This window comes from Palaemon carinicauda, chromosome 3 (assembly GCF_036898095.1).
Source record: "Palaemon carinicauda isolate YSFRI2023 chromosome 3, ASM3689809v2, whole genome shotgun sequence".
NCBI lineage: Eukaryota > Metazoa > Arthropoda > Malacostraca > Decapoda > Palaemonidae > Palaemon > Palaemon carinicauda.
Window position 1 is genome coordinate 179,392,757 of NC_090727.1, and position 23,095 is coordinate 179,415,851.

Below are 23,095 nucleotides of genomic sequence, written 5' to 3' on the forward strand. Positions count from 1 at the left end.
ATGATCATCTCTGCTGTTCCTGTTGGTTCCTGTTACGCGCCCTTTGCGCCCACGTTTGCCCTCGCGATCTAGAACTTCGGTTCAGGTCTGGGTCAAGGACTCTTCTTCTACGCACAGGCTTCCACGCGTTGCCTTCTGCTCGCCAGCGATCACCAGCTCGCCAGCGACCTTAGACGCGTCAACGTTCACCTGCTCGTCAGCGATCTCCTACGCGTCAACGATCGCCATCAATCTGCCACTCGTGTCAGTTCCCCTGAACATCATCAGTAGCGATTTAGCGCTCGCCTGCTGTGGACCACGATCTCCGGTTGCTGAGTCTTGCCGTAGATCTTCCTCCAGCTCGCCAGCGCTCACCTTTACTTCTGTCCTTTTGTGCGCCAGCTTTCTTCAATCGCCAGCGCACATCGGCGCGCCCTTCTTTGCTACGCACCAATGGGCGCCAACGGTTTTCTGACCGTCTAGGATCGCCTGATTAATAGCTTGCTTCAGCGCTCACCTTCCTGATGCACCTGCGCGCTTTCTGTTAGCGCGATGCGCGCTAACCATCACTAGTCTCTCTTGCGTTGGCAATCGCCTACGCGACCGCGCGATTCTTCACCTGCGCGCTAGCGTTTTGTTAACGCACCACCGCTCGCCAACGCGCCATCGCTTGCCGACGCGCCATCGCTTGCCGACGCGCCATCGTTTGCCAACGCGCCTTCACTCTTCTATGGGCTATCGCTCGCCAGAACGCGCCATCGCCCGCCTACGCGTCATCGGTCTCCCGACCGCCTGCGCTCACCCGCGCGCCCATGTGCCCGCGCGACCGCACGCCCACGTGTCTGCACGCTTACGCTCATGTGCGACCGCGCACATGCTCTCCAATGTTCGCCCGCGCGCGAACCAACGGTATTCCATCGGGCGGACGGACGGTGTCCCGTCGTGCGGACAGACGGTGTCCCGTCGCGCGGACGGACGGTGTTCCGTCGCGCGGACGGACGGTGTTCCCACGGACCTACGGTGTTCTGTCGCGCGAACCGACGGTGTTCCGTCGCGCGGACCGACAGTGTTCCGTCACGCGGACCGACGGTGTTCCGTCGCGCGAACCTACGGTATTCCGTCGCGCGAACCGACGGTGTTCTGTCACGCGAACCGACGGTGTTCCATCGTGCGAACTACGGTGTTTCTTCGCGTGAACGTCGGCTTAATTCTTGCAGTGTCCATTACTCGCCTATGGGTTATTGCTCGCCGACCACCAGCTCTCGCCCTTCCTACCACGTTCGCCCTCCTTCTGCGCTCCTTCATTCACCTTCGTTGGCGTTCCTGCGTGCCCGCGCATGAGCGCTTCCACGTTCGCCCACGCGCAAATCTTTGATTTACCATCGCGCGAGCACCTGGGCGATTGCGACAGCGATTCCCATTGGGGTTTCGCAGAATGGCCAGCCTGGCGAGTCTTCTGGAGCGTATTTCCAGAACACGGCCTCACCCCGTAAACGCAGAGCATGGCACATGCAAGAATAGGAAGAATCTTCAGGGAGGTCTGAGCAACATTCTTCTTTCCAGAACCTGGGTTAGCCCTTTCCCCGTCATTCCCTGGAAGGGTTTTTGGCGGGGCTCTTTCCGTCCGAGATTTTCCATCAGCCAAGGGGTGACTGGTTTACCCCTTCCTCTTCTCCATCTCCTGAAAGGGGCTTACCAGGTCCTTTCCCTCCTCGGTTGCGACCCGAGGTTTTGTTCAAGGAAGCTACAGGAAGGTCATGGGTACTTTCCTCCTCTCGGGCTCATGCACCTTGTCGTTTCGTTGTCAAGTATCGAACTTGCGGGCAAGTTCGATGTTGGACCATCTGGACGCAATGACCGAGGGCTTCCTTTCGGGTGTCTCATCCGTGGATGTCGACAACCTCAGACACCCTTCCATCCTTGAGAAGAGTTTGTTTGTGCCCATGGACAGAGACATAGACAGCGGCTGTGCAGAGGAAGTCGACTTCCGTTTTCACTCCTCCAAGGCGCTTTCTTCCAGACCCTGCAGGGCTCCAGCGCCTCTTTCTTTCAGCCATGTCGGCCTAAGTTATCGGACCGGCTATGACAACTGAGACAAGGTGTCCAATTGCAGTTCCCTCCTGTCAGGAACAGATGGCACGGGAGGCTCTCCCGGGGGGGGCGGGGGGCATAGTCCTAGAGGGAGCGGCAGAGTTCACGAACTCTAGGCTTGGCATCCCCCCCCCTTGCAGGTTTCACGCTGGAAGGATGCCTAAGGTTACTCATCCAGATGACAGCTTCCCGATGCCCATTCCTGCACGATCTCTGTGATCAGCCAAGGATATCGCACCTGCTGTCTCTGTCAGCGAATTCAGTGTCTCTAAATCTCTATGCCATATGGTCAGCAAGAGTTTGCCCGTTTGGGCAGAATGATCCATGCCTTAGGAGAAGGTCCTCCATAGGATCGTCGACGGCTTCACCCCCGGCTTCTTCAGTCGATCCTTTCTTGTAAGGAAGTATCTGAGACGGGAGTTCCGTCGTCGACCTCTCAGCCGTGATCAAGTTTGTCGAACAAACTTCGTCCAGCGTGGAACAGCAGAATCGATCAGACTGGTAACGAGGCGACAGGACTCCTTAGGCCCTGGATCGGAAGGACGGGTACTTTCAGTGTCCATTCCATCCATCTTCCAGGAAGCTCGTGGAATTCAGCCTAGACTACAGGTATTCCTGCTTGAGATGCAGTGTGGCGATCCCGCCGTGGCATCGCAGGTTTTTTTTCCCCAGAGAACTCTCCCTGCTCTCCTCATGGCCGCTCAGGTGCAGGCTTCCGCCTCCTTCGCCTTTTGGAGGTCTGGTCAACTCCGGTAGGCTCGGGTTCGACCTTCTTCAGCGCCGGGACAAGCTTCCGGATGCTTACCATGAGTGGGGGTTCATGGTATTTTGCTAGGAGCCTTCTCTTCTTCTGCCTCAACATCTGGAGTATCTAGCCATGATATTGAGTCAACGGCCTTACCACGTTGGAAACCTCGCTTCTCGTCCGTCCAGCGAGGTTAAGCAACGTCGGTTCTGGTCGGTATTTGGATGCGTGACCGCCTGGGGACGCCAGATTCTGTTGCCGCCTCCTCCGAGCCTTCCCTTCAGTTGACTGTGGCAAGGCTGAGGGGAGTCGCAGTACCTGTTCTCAGTCAAGCAGAGCTTTCAGCCCTACCTTGGAACGTTTCCTAGTTCTCTTTTCCTCATTGACCCGTCTAAAGTTCCGAACGGTCGCCTCAGGTTAAGTTCCCTGTGGGGCGGCCCAAGTTCCGGTGGTTTCAAAGCAACGATTAACCGGACTTTCTGGCCCCAATGGGACCAGCGGAACGATTAGACCTGCAATGGGTGTTGACCTATGGAACCTCTTAATGGGAGTGGATATTCTCGTCCTTTCCCCACATTTTTTATACTGTTCTCGGCCTCGTCAAAGAAAAGGGGGGGGGGGCATGTTCCGGTCCAGGCCTATGGTTAGGACCTGAAGGATACCTCTCCATCATTCAGGCAGGCTTAGGGGCTGTAGTCTGGCCCCTCTACAGATCCTACAGCTCCTGCCGAGTCGCTCCGTGCGCGTCGACTTCATGGTTCTGGCGTGTTCTAACCAGCAGGGGACGCATTTTCACACCTTCGCATCTTGCAGTAGAGATACTGAGTTGATTTGAGATACTCTCAATACCACCATCGGCTCTTTCATTCCGGGCAGAGGAATGTTCTCTCCGACTATCCGAGCAGAGCCTCGTAGAGAGAGTATACCTGGGGGTCTTTGGCCTTGAGTAACCAGCTAGTCCTGGTCTGGGGGACCTGATCGCGACAGCTTGGAACCTCAAGCTTCCGCTGTTCTTCCCCCCAGTCTCAGACCCCGAGACTCTGGCAAGATGCATTCCGGTGATGGTGGGACAACATCGACACCTGCGTCTTCCCTCCTTTGTTGTCTGTTGAGAATGGGTCTCAACAAGACCAGGTTGTCTGTCAACCTTTCAATGGCCCTGAGAGCTCCACTGGGACTATGCGCAGAACGGTTTCCGGACCCTCTGCTTCCCCGGACGTAACTCCCGGGAGAGCTTCTCCCACGGCACAGACTACTCAAACAACCACACTGCAACATTTTTCACGAGCCGGGGCGTCGCTTCGGCTTCATGCCTGGAGACACTACGCCTCCTCCTCAAGAAGAGACAACCCGCTACAGTCGCGGGACGGAGGTCGCGTCATCTGCGATAGTCATCCGCAGGGGTCTTCCAGGCAAAGTGGAGAGTCTTCGGTGGTTGGTGTCGTGGGAGATATACCTCTTCCCTTGAGGCCTGTTCTCCAGCAATAACGATCTTATTGCCTTTCGGCGGGAGGAAACTCCTTTCCGCTCTCGGCAATGAAGCCTGTCGCTCAGCCTTTCCTTGACCTTCAGGCTTAAAGGAATAACTTTTTCCTTCCCGCTGGACCTTTCCTCGCTCATGCGAAGCTGCAAACGTCCCTGCCATAGTCGGAGTGAGACCTCCAACTTGGTGCATGGCTCGGACTTTTTAGTCCCTTAAGAGATCTTCTCAAGACCCTTTACGTCAGGCCTCTGATCGTATTCCGTCTTGGGGCTCCTGCTCACTCTGGCCGCGGCCAGTATGTAAGCAATCTTCTTTGTCTCGTACGACTCCGCCCTTTTTAAGGAATGGGGGAAGGCAACATTCAGGTTCGCTCCTGAGTTGTTGGCTAGACTCAGAATCTTGGGGTCCCGGCCCTTCGGTCCAATTCCTTCAAGATTTCGAGTCACCAATCTGTATCTGATGTCCCAAAACCTTCTCCTTCTTGCCAGTAAAGGAATCGAGGTTATCATTGGGAACAGCTGCAGTTTGTCCTCAGTTGCAGCCGGTTTGGGACCACAAGAAGGACACAGGGGAGAGTCACCAGTATACCTCTTCAGTTCGGACTCAAGGACATTCATCTCGACCTGACTCTAGACCCTCCACCGTATCGTCGCCCTACAGCACGATGTCGGATACATCGCAACGTCCCTCGCCTTCGAGTAATACTACTTTGTGACGCAGGTGCTACAAGCTGGAGTCTGGAAGCGTCTAATGACCTTCCCAGCTTGCTTCCTGCAGGGCGTGACCCACAGGAGTTTCGATACGTTTTCTATCGCTCTGTGGTGGCTACACAACAGTTGGTCTAACCTCAGGCTCCTTTTTGGACAGGTAGCAGAAGGTTGAGGGAATTGTTATCAGGTTTTAGTCTGTATGAACGAAAGAAGTATGTCTGGCCCTTACTTCTTTCTTCATCATCCCCTCTACTGGGAAGCAGCATCCTGGTCTCTGCATAGCTGACCTCGAACCTCTGCAGGTAAACCATGCTTCCTTGTGTTCCGAGTATTGAGTCAATTCTGTCGCGTCCCCCATACCCTGACGAGGTGGTATCGGGAACGTCCTAACCCAGAGTTCCTTCTGGAACTCCAGGTCAACTGCCTAGGACGGGTCACACTTCTTCCTTCACACACAAGCTTATGTAGGCCACACTGTTCCTTGCGGAGCAAGGAACTTGTGAGGTGCAGGGACTCCTTTTCTCGAGTGCGACTCACTCAGATTCTGAGTCCCCGGGTAAAGCCAAAGCCAGTATGGCTGGGAACTTTCCACCCTACCTAAGGGGTAAGTCACCCAATGTAAATAGCGTGGTTTGTATTTCGGTTACGGAACAAATGACAAATTCTAAAATAATTTTTATTTTTCCTAACCAAACAAACCTTAGCTATTTACACATATTTGCCCGCCAGCCCTGTCCCCCAAGACAAGTCCTACCTCTAAGTGAAAGTGAGCTTCACCGGGGTGTGAAGGGGGGGAGGAGTAGCTAGCTACCACTCCCCTACCCCCCCGCTAACTAGCGTGGGGGTAATACACCCTCGTTAAATTCTAATGGTTCGCCATTTCAGCTATGCTAAAAGGTAAACCCAATGTAAATAGCTAAGGTTTGTATGGTTAGGAAAAATACAAATTATCTTCGAATTTGTCATTTTGAGCCTTATTAAAGCAGGAAGGCCATATGTCAGATGGTTATGGTTTGAAATTACCAATCAAGCCTAGTGCAATACATTGTAAGTTGGCCTGATAGCTGTTTCGTAACTGGAATACAAACCAACGCTTTTTATAGTGGTATTACTTTAGTCAAAGTTGAAAGGACTAGCCATTAGAATTTAGCAAGGGTTAATTACCCATCCCATTAATTAGCTGGGGGTAGGGGGATGTAGCTAGCTACCCCTCTTACCCACACACCTGTGATTGTGCTTCACTTTGCTTTTGGCTTGGATGGAAAGTGGTTGTTACCGCTCTTCCTCCTCGTGGTTTTTTTGGACTGCCATTAATCTTTGACTTTTTAATATATATTTGTTCCGTAACTGGAATACAAACCACGCTATTTAATAGGGCTATTACTTTCGGCGTAGCTGAAATGACGAGCCATTAAAATTTAACGAGGGTTAAATACCCATACCACTAGTTAGTGGGGGTGGGGGAGGGTAGCTTGCTACTTCCCCCCCCCCTTCCCCTCACAAACCTGTGATTGAACTCACTTTGCTTTTGGCTCGGATGGTGAATGGACGTTGCTGCTCGTCATACTCGCCGTTTATTGGCAGCTATTAATGACTTTTCTTTTGCTTTTCTCTTAGTGTGTGTTTGTGAAGTTGACTTCTGCGACCATGCGCACCTGCCCTGGACTCTCCTGCCGCCCTTGTGGAACGTTTATGTCGGCGGTGGAGACAGATCCTCACAACCTTTGTCCTATATACAGAGGTCAACGGTGTGATAGTGCAAATAAGTGTAATGAGTGTAGGGAGTGGTCTTCCTCCCATTGGGAGAGGTTTTGGCGACGGCGGAAGAAGAAGTCTAAGCGGGATATTTCTCCTTCGAAGGGAAGAAAACCCAAGGCCTCTACTTCCATATACTGACCGTCCTCTGAATCTCCTCGTTCGGCCTCTTACGAGAGTAGCATAGACCAAGTTGATGTCGGCCAATCCTGGTCCTCGAGAGATGGTGTTGCTTCCCCTAGCGTGAGGCCTCGGGTGAGGTCTTCTCGCTAACCCCTTATTTGGAGATTTGGTCTTCCTTGGGGCTCACGGGTCCAGCCTCCAAAGAAGCTTTGCTGCAGTTCATCCGAATGGGTGCTTCTGTTCAGCATTCATCGTCGCCGTCAGAGGTAGATCCTCTGGCCATCGTCGACGTTGTAGTGTCAGAGGTGTCACACTTAATGTTATCCTACTCCTCTGCCCCTCCAGACTCTCCAGCTGTTGCTGCCGACTTAGTTTCCCCCATTCATGAACATCCTTTGACGAGGAAACTAAGTCCAATGTCCCTCTCTCCTGCGAGTGTTTCTCTCCCTCAGGGGAGTTCCCTCATAGAGACTCCTCTTCGGAGGACTGCTGCGGCGCACGGTCAGCTTGCTGATCCAACGGCCCCCAGAGGGCGCCTTCGTCGGAAAGCTCGCCCTCCACTTCGCCTTAGAGGTCTCCCTTCACCATCGGTGAAGAGGCACCTCTTTGGTTCGTCTGCTTTGTCGTCGTAGCCGTCGGCTGCAGAGGAGCCTCCGCTGCAGTCATCGGACCCTTAACCGTAGACTGTCACTGCTCCCGCTACTAGTCCTGTAACTTCGGTCCTGGGATCGTTCACGATCCCCATCGGTGGATGCTCGCCCTTTCAAAGGGCATATCCCTGTTCCTGACCATCCACCCATCAGACCTGCTGACCATCCATCACCATTCCTGTCACCGGTAAAGCCTCTTGAGGCTCTACCAAAGTGTGCAGCTGGACGCCATTGCCCTGCAACTCGCCAACCTACAGGACATCAACGCTCATCAGCAGCTCGTCAGACTGCGCGTCAGCACTCTACAGTGCTTCGGCGCTCCCCTTCACCTGCTCGCCCTCATAGACGGCAGCAACATCATGCGACTGCTCGCCAACGCTCTCCTGCGCGCCCTGCGCCCATGTTCACCTGCGCACCCTGCGCTCACACCCAGGGTCGCCCACGCTCCAGCACACTACTGCGCGCTTGCGCTCTCCTACGCGCCAGTGCTCTCTTGCGCGCCAGCACTCTCCTGCGTGCCAGCGCTCTTCTGCGCGCTAACACTCACCTGCGCGCCAATTATCTCTTGCACGCCAGCTTGAGCACTAATTTTTTCCTGCGCACCAGTGCACTCCTGCACGCCAGTACTCACCTTCGCGTCAACGAGTTCCTGTGCGCCAATATTCTCCTGCTTGCCAACACTCACCGATGCACCATCACTCACCTGCGCACACACGCCATCACACACCTACGCGCACACATCCAACACGCGCAATTCAGCGCTCATCTGCGCGCCAGCACTCTCTTAGACATCCGCGCTCCCCTGCACGCCAGGACTCCTCGTAGGGAACCTTCGGTCCCTTTCCTTTCAGCTGATCTGTCTGACAGTGCATCAGTCAGTCAGCAGCTTTGGTTAGTTCTCTAGTCAGAGCTGTAACACAGGCATTCAAGCCTGTCCTGTCCGGCTGCTCGTCTGAGCATCCTATAGCTCTGGACTCACGACACGAAACCATGGCTTCCTCTACCCCTTTGAAGAGGAAAAAAGATGAGTTTCCGATGCAGTCACTTCCCCGAGGGTGAAGCTGACTCCGTGCAGACCATCAAGGCTAGTCCCTCCAGTACCTCCCCAGGGATACTCTCCCCTCCTGTCTGATGAAGACCATCCTTCACCAAGGGAATCGCGTGAGGAGAGGCACTCCTCCATCCCACCATTGGAGGAAACCTCCCTTCACGCAGAGAGTTCCCCTCAGTCAGAGATCAGGAGGGACACAACACTCAGGCCTTCAATGTTAGAGTCTTACCTCCTTCCTCGGAAGGAGTCCAAAAACTCCAAGACTCTGCCAAAGTCCTCCATGAGGACTACTAGAACGGAGACAGCCAGCCACTCGAGGAATGTCCGCGACTCACCCCAAGAAGAGCTCTTGGGGACAGAAGGCGACTTCGCTGTGAATCCAACATCAGGAGGAGAGCAACAAGAGTCAGAACATGCATTCTGGCAGGTTTTGACTCTGAGGGTTCTCAACGGGTTTTCTGACCCAGAGACTCCCCCTTCAGAGGGCGAAGACACTGTCATAGACCGCGTCTTCGGCTCTCACAAACCCTCAAAGACCAGTGCAGCCCTGCCCTGGTCTCAAGGGTTGAAGAGTACCAGGGACTAGATCGCCCAACAGCTCTCCGAGTTTGCCTCCTCCAACCGTGCCGGCTCTACGAACATGCTCTTCCCACCTTCTCGTGTACAGCAGAGTAGGTACTTTGAGATCCTGGTGGAGCCCAGTTCAGCTCTTCCACTTAACCACTCTCTGGAAGAGCTAACCAGGGGAGTCCCTCTAGAGATACTCTCCAGCCGTCAGGTCTCGTTTCTCATCGGTCGAAGTCCTTAACCAGGAAAGGGTCACTAAGTATGCGATGCAAGCTACTTTGAGGCTGGACATCTTGATAGGGACCTTGGGAATCCTGGTAAGATCTGAGGATTTCTCCAAGGAGCGTACTAGGAAGGCAATGGAGACCTTTCTCCTCTCAGGCACTATCATGATCGAGTTTCTTGCCCACCAAGTTTTGAACTTGTGGGCAAACACCATCTTGTAACGTCGAGATGCAGTGTCTGAGAGGTTCCATCAACAGCTCCCCAGTGTCGAAATAAATAGGCTCAGACATTCCTCCCTAGAGGGGACCCACCTGTTTGAGCCTAAGGACGTGGAACTTGCTGCTTAGAGGTGGAGGAAGTCTCATTGAGACTCCCTCCTCCATAGGGTTTGACATCCAAGCCCTATAAAACTCCAGCATCTCAGCAGTCCCATCCAACCAAGACCGTGACAACGAAACCAGCAGCGAAGACAACAGTGTCTAATAAGCCCTTTCCTGTAAGGACAGAAAAGGCAAAAAGTCATCCAGGGGAGGGAAGAATCCTAGAAGGAGCGGCTAAGGCTGCAAACTCTAGGATAGGCACTCCCCATGCGTTTCCACCAGTGGGGGATGTCTACAAAGATGCTCAGACAGGTGGAAGAAGCATCTCGGGGCCGATTCCTGGACAATCTCCATGATTCGTCTAGTATATCGCATCCCGTTCATAACATCTCTCCCTCCCCTGACCAGGAATCCAGTATCAATAGACTCCCTTGCCATAGGATCGGCAAGGGGGCAGGCCCTCCGGGCAGAAGGCCAGACTCTGTTGAAGAAGGACGCTCTCCAAGAGGTCCTCGATGGGTCCCCAGGCTTCTTCAGTCAACTCTTTCTTGTAAGAAAGGCGTCTGGAGGCTGGAGACCAGTCATTGACCTCTCAGCTCTGAGCAAGTTTGTCAAACAAACTCTGTTCAGCATGGAGACGGCAGACACGGTCAGACTAGCAGTATTACCTCAGGACTTCATGTGTACACTTGACCTAAAGGACGCGTACTTCCAGATCCTAATCCATCCGTCTTCAAGGAAGTACTTAAGATTCAGCCTAGACAATAGAAAGTACCAGTTCAAGGTGTTGTGCTTCTGTCTTTCCACAGCACCTCAAGTTTTCACCAGAGTGGTTGCCCTAGTGTCATCTTGGGCACCCAGGATTGGCATCTGTCTCCTCCATTATCTGGACGACTGGCTAATTCTAGCAGACTCAGTGTCAACCCTTCGTTAACACCAAGACAAACTTCTGAGACTTTGCCAAGATCTGGGGATCATGATAAAACTCGAGAAGTCATCCCTGCTTCCTACACAGAGACTGGTATACCAAGGCATGATTATAGACACCAATCTCCACAAAGCCTTCCCATCAGGCGACAGGATAACATGGCTGAGAAAGATTGCAAGACCTTTTCTCAGACGAGAAGAACTTCCAGCCCAAATGTAGTTACGTCTCCTCGGTCACCTTTCATCGCTGGCCCGTCTAGTTCCCAATGGTTGCCTCAGGATCAGATCCCTCCAGTGGCAACTCCAAGTCCCGGTGGAATCAGACTCGCGATTCCCCGGACATCCTGATCCCCCATGGGATCAGCAGAACTAACGGACCTCCAGTGGTGGGTGGCAGACGAGAACCTACGAAAGGGAGTGGACCTTTTCATCCTCCCCTGGATTTGATCTTGTTCTCAGATGCTTCAAAAAAAAGGGTGGGGGGCCCACGTGCTGCATCACGCGACCCCAGGTCTCTGATCAGAGTCAGAAGAGTACCTCCACATTAATCTCCTAGAGATGAAGGCTGTCTTTCTGGCCCTTCGACAGTTCCAACAGTCCCTGGCGGGCCACTCGGTGGTGATGAGCGACAACACCACAGTAGTGGCTTACATCAAGACTCAGAACCCGGGAGTAGCGGATCCATGATTCGACTCCTTCCGGATTTCTAGTCTCCATTCTGTAACAGATGACTCAGACCATCTCTTACTATGCCCAGTGGGGAGTTTGAGGCTGTATCTTAAGAGAATAGCTGCAGCCCATCCCCGTGTGCCTGCACTATTCGTCAGCAGAGGAAGGACCAAGAGAGGTCGTCCCTGAGTTTATTGCCAAGACTCAGAACCCGGGAGTAGTGGATCCACGATTTGACTCTTTCCGGATTTCTAGTCTCCATTCTGTAACAGATGACTCAGACCATCTCTTACTATGCCCAGTGGGGAGTTTGAGGCTATATCTTAGAGAACAGCCGCAGCCCAACCCCGTGTGCCTGCACTATTTGTAAGCAGAGGAAGGACCAAGAGGAGGGTCACCAAGAACACCATCTCAGCATGGATTTGCAAGGTCATAGAACATGCATTGAATCCAGACCCTCCTCCTTCACGTCGCCCCAGTATCTCCCGCCCGCGCGGGCGCGCGAGTGCGCGATTGGGTTTGCACTTGCGATATTCCAGCCTCGCGTTACGCTAACGCGCGCGACCCTGTGCAGGGCCCGATTCACGAGCCCCAACGCGAGCGCCGTCAGGTGGATTCTTCCTTGTCTCGCTCCCCCCCCGTAAGCGCAGACCAGCGCGCTCACCAGAGGGGGGGGGGGGCGCTCCCCAGATAAATCTAGGGATTCTTCTTTTGCAGCCCAGAAGGCGAACACTCGTTTGTGGATTCCTCCTAGGGATCCATCGGTCCCCTTCCCTCCACAGGGAGTGTCTGCCAGCGCCGCTGTCAGTCAACAGCCGTGGTTTGATACCCTTCTCAGAGCTCTTGTTCGGGCTATGAAGCCTGCCGCCTCTGACTCGTGTCGCGAACCAGTGGCAGTTTCCTCCCCCCTGAAGAGGAAGAGAGGAGTTTCTACCGTGGATCTTTGTCCGAGACCTAGGCTATCTCCTCGCAGATCCTTAGGCAAGGTTCCTACTCCTCCTCAGACCTTTTTGCCTTCCCCTGCGGAGGAGGAATACCCCTCCTTAGGGGAGTCGTCAAGAATCAGAACATGCATTCTGGCAAGTTCTGTCTCTCATGAGGAGTCTCAAAGGGATCCCAGATACTGAGGTCCCTCCTCGTGATGGGCAGGACACAGTCCTGGATGGTATCTTTGGCTCTTTATAGGCCCTCCAGTGCCAGTGCAGCTTTGCCCTGGTCTCTTGGGATGAAGAGTGCCAGAGGGAAGATCGAAGGACAACTTGCGGAGCTTGCCTCCTCAAGCAGGTCGAGTGCCGGATTTAAGCTCCTCCCTCCTCCTCGAGTCCGTCAGAGGAGATATTTTGAGATCCTTGAAGAGCCTTCTTTGAGCCTTCCCCTGCACCATTCCGTGGAAGCCCTCTCTGGGGGAGTCTCCCTTGAGAGACTCTCCAGCCGGCACGTGTCCTTTTCGGCCACTGAGATCCAGAGTCATGAGAAGGTCATTAAGTGTGCCATGCAGGCCGCTTCAATTGCTAGACTTCTGGCTGGGTTCTCTGGGCATTCTGGTGCGGTCCGAGGATCTGTCCAAGGAAAGCACCAGGAAAGCTCTGGAGACCTTCCCCCTCTTGGGCACTCGGACCATTGAGTTCCTGTCCCACCAGGTTACCAGCTTGTGGGCCAACACGATCCTCAAGCGTCAGGACGCAGTGGCGGAGAGGTTTCATCAGAAGGTCCCCAGCGCCGAGGCTAGTAGGCTCAGACACTCTTCTGTCCTCAGCAAGAGTCTGGTCGAGCCTAAGGACGTGGAGCGTACTGCCGAGAGGTGGAGGCAGTCCAATCAGGATTCCCTCATCCATAGAGCCCTGACATCGAGGCCCTACAAGCCTCCGGCAGTACAGCAGCCCCGCCCTGCCAAGGACATGAAGAAGACAGCCGTTACAGCGAAACCCAAGGTGTCTAAGCCCTTTCCTGCCAAGGGCGGAAGGGGCAAGAAGTCCTCCAGGGGGAACAAGAACCCTAGAGGTACCGGCCGAGGCCGGAAACGCTAGGGATGGCAATCCCCCTGCATGTCCACCAGTGGGGGGATGCCTTCAGAGTTGCGCAGCAAGGTGGCAGCAACTCGGGGCGGATGCCTGGACGATCTCTGTGATCTCTCAAGGGTATCGCGTCCCGTTCACGGCATCTCTACCTCCCCTGACAGCGGATCCAGTGTCGCTGAGCTCTCCTGCCATGGGGTCGGCAAAAGGGCAGGCCCTTCGGGCCGAAGTCCGGACCATGTTGGAGAAGAACGCGCTCCAAGAGGTCGTGGACGGGTCCCCAGGCTTCTACAGTCGACTCTTTCTTGTGAAAAAGGCGTGTGGAGGCTGGAGACCAGTCATCGATCTCTCGACACTGAACGGGTTTGTCAAGCAGACTCCGTTCAGCATGGAGACTTGCAGTGAGACTGCGGGATTTCATGTGCACTCTGGATCTGAAGGACGCGTACTTCCAGATCCCAATCCATCCGTCTTCAAGGAAGTACCTAAGATTTTGCCTAGATCACAAGATCTACCTGTTCAAGGTGTTGTGTTTTGGTCTCTCCACAGCACCTCAGGTGTTCACCAGAGTCTTCACCCTCATCTCTTCATGGGCACACAGGACCGGCATCCGTCTCCTTTGTTACCTGGACGACTGGCTGGTCCTGGCAGACTCGGAGGTTTCCCTTCTCCACCACCGAGACAAGCTCCTCGAGGTTTGCCGGGATCTGGGGATCGTGGTAAACCTCGAGAAGTCTTCTTTGCAGCCCTCTCAGAGGCTGGTTTACCTAGGTATGATCATAGACACCAATCTCCACAAAGCTTGACCATCAGACGAAAGGATTTCCAGAATGAGGAAGGTCGCAAGACCTTTCCACACTCAAGAAGAACTCCCAGCCCAATTGTGGCTTCGTCTCCTCGGTCACCTTTCCTCTCTATCCCGCCTCGTTCCCAGCAGTCGCCTCAGGATGAGATCCCTTCAGTGGCGGCTGAAGTCCCGATGGAGTCAAGGTATCGACTCCCCGGACATCTTGATCCCAATGGGATTGGCGGAGCGGTCGGACCTGGAGTGGTGGGTGGCGGAAGAGAATCTACGAAAGGGAGTGGATCTTCTCGTCTCCCCCCCAGATTTGATGTTGTTTTCGGACGCGTCAAAGAAAGGGTGTGGGGCCCACGTGCTGAACCATAGGGCCTCCGGCCTGTGGTCAGAATCAGAAAAGTACCTTCACATAAACCTGCTGGAGATGAAGGCCGTCTTTCTGGGCCTTCAAAAGTTTCATCAAGTCCTGGCGGGTCACTCCGTAGTGGTGATGAGCGACAACACCACAGTAGTGGCTTACATCAGCAAGCAGGGAGGTACCTTTTCGGAACTACTATCCCATCTTGCAGTAGAGATCCTGAGATGGTCCGAGGTCCACTCGATATCAATTACAGCTCGCTTCATTTCAGGCTAGAGGAATGTGCTCGCCGACAGTCTGAGCCGAACGACGCAGATAGTGAGTACCGAGTGGTCTTTGGATCCTCTGATAGCCAACAAAGTCTCTACTTTGTGGGGTTTCCTGACTGTGGATCTGTTCGCTACAGCGTTGAACACCAAGCTTCCGCTGTACTGCTCCCCCGTCCCGGACCCCAAGGCTCTCTGGCAGGATGCCTTCCAACAACGGTGGGACAACGTCGACCTGTACGCCTTTCCCCCGTTCTGTCTGATGAGGAGGGTCCTCAACAAGACCAGAATATTGGTCAATCTCTCGATGACTTTGATAGCTCCGCTGTGGCATCACGCGGAGTGGTTTCCAGACCTTCTGCTGCTCCTCACGGAAATCCCGAGGGAACTCCCTCCATGTCGCGAGCTACTCAAACAACCACACTCCAACATCTTCCACAAAGCCGTAGCTTCGCTTCGACTTCACGCCTGGAGACTATCCAGCATCTCCTCAAAGAGAGAGGCTTTTCGCAACAAGTTGCGGAAAGGATGTCTGGTCACCTGCGCCGGTCATCCGCAGGAGTCTACCAGGCGAAGTGGCGAGTTTTCTGTGGTTGGTGTCGTGGAAGGGGTATCTCTCCCCTCCATGCCACTCTACTAGCAATAGCGGAGTTCCTTGTGTATCTGCGGGAAGAAATGCGCCTTTCAGTCTCGGCAGTGAAAGGCTATCGCTCAGCCTTAAGTCTTGCCTTCAGGCTCAAAGGAATGGACATTTCCTCCTCGCTGGAACTGTCCCTGCTCATACGAAGTTATGAACTTACCTGCCCTCAGTCGGAAGTGAGACCTCCTCCTTGGAACATGGTTCGAGTCCTCAGGTCTCTTAAGAGGCCTCCCTACGAACCATTACGCCAGGCCTCGGATCGCCACCTTACCTGGAAGACGGTGTTCCTGCTAGCTTTGGCCTCGGCCAAGCGAGTTGGCGAGCTACATGGTCTCTCATACGACGTCGCCCATTCAAGGGGATGGGGGGAGGTGATCTTCAGCTTCGTCCCTGAGTTTGTTGCCAAGACTCAGAACCCGGGAGTGCAGGACCCTAGGTTCGACTCTTTCCAGGTCTCGAGTCTTCGTTCTGTAACAAATGACCCAGATCATCTCATACTGTGCCCAGTTAGGAGTCTGAGGTTGTATCTGAAGAGAACAGCTGCAGTCCGGCCCCAGGTGCGAGCCTTGTTTGTTAGCACCGGGCCAACGAAGAAGAACTTTTCTGTGACGCAGGTCCTGCAAGCCGGGGTCTGGAAGCGTCAGACTACCTTCACGGCCCACTACCTGCAAGACATGACCCACAGGAGGCTCGATACGTTCTCTATCGGCCCTGTGGTGGCTGCACAACAGCTGGTCTAACCTCAGGCTCCTAATTGGACAAGTAGTAGAGGGTTGAGGGCATTGTTACCCGGTTTTAGTCTGTGTGAATGAAAAGATCTGTCTGGCCCTTTTCTTTTCTTCATCCTCTCCTCCCTTGGAGAAAAACAGCATCCTGGTTCTTTGCACAGCTGACCTCGAACCTCTGCAGGTAAGCCATGCTTCCTTGTGTTCCTAGTATTAGCTTATAATACTGTCATGTCCCCATACCCTGACGAGGTGGTATTGGGTTGTCCTAGCCTAGATTTCCTTATTAAGGACTCCAGGTCAACTTCCTAGGACGTGTCACTGCTCACCTTCACACATAGCTTACGTAGGCCGCAGCAGTCCCTGACTGCCTGCGAGCTGCAGGGTCCCCGATCCTGGAGTTGCTTTATGAACTCAGGGTCGGGGACCCCGGGCAAGCCAAAGCCAGTATGGCAGGGGACTTACCTCCCTTCCTAAGGGTTGAGTCACCCCATGTAAATAGCGTGGTTTGTATTCAGTTAAGGAACAAATGACAAATTCGTAGATAATTTGTATTTTTCCTAACGATACAAACCTAGCTATTTACAGTTATGTGCCCGCCAGCCCTGTCCCCCAAGATAAGTCCTACCTCTAGGTAAAGTGGCCGAAGTAATTACCCCATGTAAATAGCTAGGTTTGTATCGTTAGGAAAAATACAAATTATCTACAAATTTGTCATGTTAGGATAGAAAATGGAGTGAGCGATTGGTTTCCGGTAAGAGTGGGGCTGAGACAGGGATATGTGATGTCACCGTGGTTGTTTAACTTGTATGTTATGGTAAAACTTATGAATTGACAGCGTGGAGTTAAAGCAGACAAAGAATACTATTGAGTTTAATAAGTGAAATTATAGATGTTGAACTGCCGTTTCTCGTCTTGAGAGGAAGTCACCCAAAAAGCTGTCTTCGGATGCATGCACCACTTCCTCTCCACAGTAACTCATCTACCATATGTAAAGGACCTAAAATAATAAAAAAAGAATATACACCTCTTGAAAAGAATCAATTTAACGTAAGAAATTAATCGACAAATTTAACGAGAAGGGAAAGAAATTCAGCAAGCCAGCTTCGTGAAAACTTAAATTTCGTAAATGAACACTCGTTACTAAATAAGAAAAAATATATATGAATTACGTTCGTAGTTAATCTTAGTCAAAATGAAATTCTACTGGTTTTTAAACCAAAGGCACAGGTAATGAGGGTAATTATAATGATAAAATCCTTTACTTTAATTTTTTCGACGTGTTGGCAACCATAATTTAACTATAATAAGCGTAAATTATATCTAAGAAACAGATCAATCCTATTGAGCCTGCATAAGTCTCTCAACTGACTTAGGTTTCTTTAGATCCTGGTGTTTTGTGTTTAGATGATAAGTCCAGTTGCTCATGTTGCCTCTCTCCGAACAGGAAATCCTATCGCTCAGCCTAGGTGGAGTTTATCGCTCCATGACACTTGAAAACTTCAGGGTAAAAAAATGTCAGAAAATCTCAAAGGTCTGGTGCCACTCCGCTCCGGACTTCTTTCTGTGCTGGTCTCTGACTCTCCCCCGCTGGAAATCTGTCCTACTGGAATCTTCCCCTGGCCTGGATTCTGGACCGCTGAATGTAAATACTCAAAAGGCAGAGTGAGTGGATATTTAACTGTCAAACAGTCAGTTTCAAGAACTATTCAGGCTCAATAGTAAGCTAAGTCGCAAATTATCCTATAACCATAAAACAAATTACCATTAAACAAATGCCCATAGTTCCAACCACCACCAAAGTAAACAAAAGACATAATGTACTTTTCAGTACAAACAGAAATATACGAAAACCATAAAGATATTTCTTTACACTCCACACCAAGGGTTCTACATTTAATTTTTTGTTAAATGTAGAACTCGGGAATAACTAGAAAAATTTCAGCCTTTTCTTTTACATTCCAGGCCAAGGGTTCTACTTTTCTATCCTTAGTAAATGTAGGACTAATCCCAAATTATATATGAAAATATATATATAATGGTGAAATGAGCATAATTATGTACAGTTAATAAACCCAACTATATACAGTTATGTTCCTGAAAGGTTCCCCAATTGTCACTGATCATACTTCGAGTCTTTTGCATGCTTTGCAGAGCAGCTTTCCTCTTGGGCCTCTCTTTTTTCTGAGGCTTATCTTCCCCCAGGTTTGCCGAGGGATCGGTAGTATCAACAGAAATATAATCTTTCAATGTTTTAATATTTGATTGTGACATTTCCTTGCACGTTAATATAGGGATTAAAGATGTGACGTGGCGTCGAACCATCTCCTTGTTTTTACCTTTAAGCAGAACAGCGTCAGTTACTTTATCAATTACGTTAGTTTTAATGTCTTTAACAACTGCCAATGGGAAATTGGTAGGTTTTCAATTCTCCTTTTTTATCAGTACAATGTCCCCTACGTATGATTTTTTGTGGGTAACCGGCTTATATTTACTTTTATCATTGACAGCCTGAGTCATCAAATTATTCAAAAATTCTGCATTGTAGGTTTCTATCATATGTGTGTGCACTTTCTTCAGTTTCTCATAACTTGTTCTTATAGTATCAATAGGGTCAGTGTTTAAAGACCAATCAGGATCATTGCTAGTGTAAGGCGGCTGCATGGCTGGAATAAGATTCAAAGACATCAAGTCAAAGCCATGTATTAACCTCTCTGGGGTAATAGGGTCTGGAATTACGTCATCACTGGTATCTCTTAGACCTTCCGAGAAAGCAATAGGCCTTCGATTAACCAGGTGAATAGTTTGTGAAACCACAAACTCAAAATCTCTGCACTGAAGAACATTTTTTCTTGATTGAGCAATGAAGCAACTGGCGGACCATCTTCACACATACTTTTACTAATCCCCCAAGAGGATGATGACCTTTAAAATATTGCTCAAATTTTAATGGACGTACTCCTTGTCCTTCAAAAAAATTCTGGGTTTCTGGATCATTCAGAAAGTCAGTAATTATGTTAGCTCCTGCAACTAAGGATGGACCAAGATCAGATAAACAGAATTTTGCACTCCATATTCAAATGAATGAAGCTGTAAAGCTCTAATGAACTCACTTGAGGTCATGTCAAGACAAACTTTTAAATTAATAGCCCTCGACCAAAGGCAAGTTATGCAAAGAATCCAGACTTTCACCTTTTTGCCATTGTAAAGTACAAAGTAAGGGCCTATGTGATCTATGAATATTGTAAGAAAGGGAACACTAGGTGGTTCTTGTCTGAATAACCTGTAGGGAGATTGATTTAGTTTAATAGCTCTCTGCTTCAGTTTTCTACAAAGTATGCATTCTTGCAAGATGCGTTTCACAACAGAGAAACAGTGTGGAATCCAAAATTGTCTTCTTAATTCAGGCAAAACCTTGTAACAGCCTGAGTGATACATTTTCTCATGCAAATCTAAAACAATTAGTTTTGTGATGTAGATATTCTTAGGAAGCAAAACAGGAAATCTGTAATTCTTATAATTTTTCCATCTTGAGAATTTGCTTTTCACTCTTAGAATTCCCTCATTATCAGGATAATATACTTTGAATTGATTAACAATGTTTGGGATATCTTTAACAAACTTAGAGTCACTGTCAAAATACCTGAATATCTCGGGGAAAATAAATGTGCTGTTCTATTCTAATTATGTAATTCATTGCCCTGGCATACAAGTTTTCGTCAAGAACTCTCAGGTTTTCATACCTCTCAGGATACCTGGAGTAAAGTTTGCATTTTAGGCTCCCAATAATCTTAAGCACGTACCTATAAACAGATACAAGCATAGACAAACTGGAAAACCTGTTCACAGTCACCGAGTGCTCCGGTTCTCTCTTATCTATTGTCTGCCGTCGTAGGGAACCTACAGCTATATAATTGTTCGGTAAGTATGCAATAAAATTTCATTTTATAATGAAAATCCATTTTTCAGTGTTTCAAGTGTTACAAGCAGGATTGTGGAAGCGTCAGACGACTTTCACCGCCCACTATTTGCTAGACGTTACCCACAGGAGACACGATACGTTCTCTATCGATCCTGTGATGGCTGCACAACAGTTGGTTTAATAATACCTTGGGCTACTTGTTGGACAAGTTAGAGATAGTTAAGGACATTGGTTACCTGTTTTAGGTCTAGGATAAATTAATAAGAATTACTGGTTCTTTTCGTTTCTTCATCTTCCCCTCTCTTGGAGAACAATGCTATGGGTCGCTCTGCAAGCTGGTCTCGTACTCTGCAGGTAATAACCATTTCCCTTGTGTAACCTAGTATAGTTATAATTTTTTATACTTATACACATCCCCAATGCTTCCTGCGAGGTAGGCTTTGGGAAACATCTATATATTTAAGGAACATTTCTGTTTTTAACTTGGATTATGCTTACTTAGATGTCCATATGCTATCTCTCACAACTAACCAGGTTGCACACGCCGTTGTCATACTCACTTACGTATCATTTAACGAGGTGACAAGGTTCTTTAGATACAGTCTATTACTGTATAGGCATGTTGGCATGGGGTTGTTTGAGCAGGTCGTGTCATCTAGGGGGATCTCTGTGAGGAGCTGTAGGAGGTCTGGGAACCACTCTGCATGATGCCATAGCGGAGCTATCAGAGTCATTCATAGGTTGCTGCTTGCTTGTGCCTGGTTGAGGACTTTTCTCATGAGAGAGAACTGGGAAAATACATACACGTCCAGGTTTACCCACTGTTGTTGGAAAGAATCTTGCCAAAGAGCTTGGGGATCCGTGACTGGGAAGCAGTATAATGGGAGCCTGAAGTTCAGATCCACAGTCGGGGAACCCCACAAAGTCAGGACTTTTTTGGCTACTAGAGGATTCAAAGACTCAGTGCCCACTATATGAGTCGCTCTCCTCAGATTGTCTGCCAGCTCATCCTGTTTGCCTGGAATGAAGCGAGCCGATAGGGTCACCGAGTTGTCTTCTGCCCATTTGAGTATTTCTACTGCTAGATGTCACAGCTGCTGTGAAAAGGTACCACCTTGCTTGTTTAGATAACCCACTACTGTAGTATTTGTCGCTCATCAATACTGTGGAGTGCCCCACCAGGAACTGGTGGAACTGTTTAAGGGCCAGGAAAGCTGCCCTCATCTCTTAAGAGATTTATGTGCTGATACCTTTCTGATTCGGACCATTGGCTGGAGATGTTGTGGTGCAACAAGTGAGCCCCCCCCCCCCCTTCTTTTGAGGCATCTGAAAAGAGCATCAGTTTCGGGGGAGGAACGAGACCCCCTAGCAGAGGTTTGAATCTGTCAGCCGCCATTGGAGGTATTACTATTCTTCTTGTTATATGTGGACTAGACAATCCCTGGAATCGATGGACTGATTTCATTGGGGCTTTAGGCGACAATGAAGGGATGTTATCCTGAGGTGAGTGTTGGGAACTAGTCGGGCCAGAGAGGAGAGGTGACCGAGCAGGCTAAGCCAGCTCTGCTCCGGGAGCTCTTAATGCCTGAGGAAGGACTTTGCTACCTCCCTGAGCCTCTGAATCCTTTCGTTTTGATGGGAAAGCTTTGGGCCTTATGGTGTCTATTCGCATGGCCAGGTATACCAGTTCTTGAGAGAGAAGCAAGTGAGACTTCTCAAGGTTCACCACGATCCCCAGATCCTGACAAAACCTTAGAAGCTTGTCTCGGTGGCAAAGGACTGCCTCCGAGTCTCTCAGAATCAGCCAGTCGTCCAAGTATTTTATTACACTGAGGCCGACTCTGTGAGCCCAAGATGACACTAGGGCAAACACACTCATGAAGACGTGGGGTGCTGTGGAAAGACTGAAACAGCACCTTGAATTGATAATGCTTTTGGTCTAGCATGAATCTTAGATACTTCATAGAAAACAAATGGATTGGAATCTGGAAGTATGCATCCTTCAGATCTAGAGTGCACATGAAGTCCTGCTGTCTTATTGCTTGTTTGATCGTGTCGGCTGTCTTCAAAATGAACGGAGTATGTTCGACAAACCTGTTCAGACCTGAGAGGTTGATGACTGATCTACAGCTTTCAGACGCCCATTTCACAAGAAAGAGTTGACTGTAGAAGCCTGAGGACCCGTCGAGGATCTCTTGGAGAGCGCCCTTCTCCAACATGGTCTGAACTTCTGCATGGAGGGCAAACTCCTGTGCAGATCCCTTCTCATAGGAGTTCGATGGAAGTGGCACTCAAGTCAGTAGAGGGGGGAAGAGAGAACGGGATGCGATATCCTGAATGAATCACTTCTATTGTCCAGAGCTCGGCCCCATAATGAAGCCAACTCAGCCAGCGGCTCTGCAGGCATCCTCCCATGGGTGAATTTGTGGGAGGATTTGGTGTGGTAAACAAATCCTTGGGTTCCCTGCTCTGAGGCAGGAGTTCCTTCATCAGCGAGGGCCTTATAGTCTCAGCTGGTCTGTGGGAAGGATGGAAATCTGCAGCAGGAGAAGCCACGTCACACTGGGTCGGAGGGCGTTCCTCCTTAGGCACTATCTCAACTGTGGAGGGATGGAACGAGTTCCTGTAGCAAATTACCCTGTCCTTCTTTTGGGGGTGAAGGATGAATCCTCTTCCTCTGCCCTTTCTGTTTGGCCTGTGGGACCTTAAACTGCAAGGGGCCACCCTGTAATTCTGGTGCGCTCTCTTTCCAAGGTCTCTTGCGAGGATAGATGGGCTTCTCCTTGCGAGGAGAAATTGGCGGGGCGGAGTCCTCAGAACTCCTCATAGGGTCGGAGGAAGGAGAGGCACTGGAAATGAGAGATGTCAACAAAGGAATCCTAGGAGTGCCTCTTACGGACTGGGAGCTGGGGGTAACCCCCTTCAGAGCTTGCACATTACGTCAAATAATGTTCTCAGCCATAGGGGATCGCGGACTCCAGATGAGCTGGAAGGGAGGTCCTTAGGACAGCATGGATCCCTGGGCTTAGAAGCTTCTGAAGGATTCTTAGCCCTCTTGGCTATAGGTGGATTACC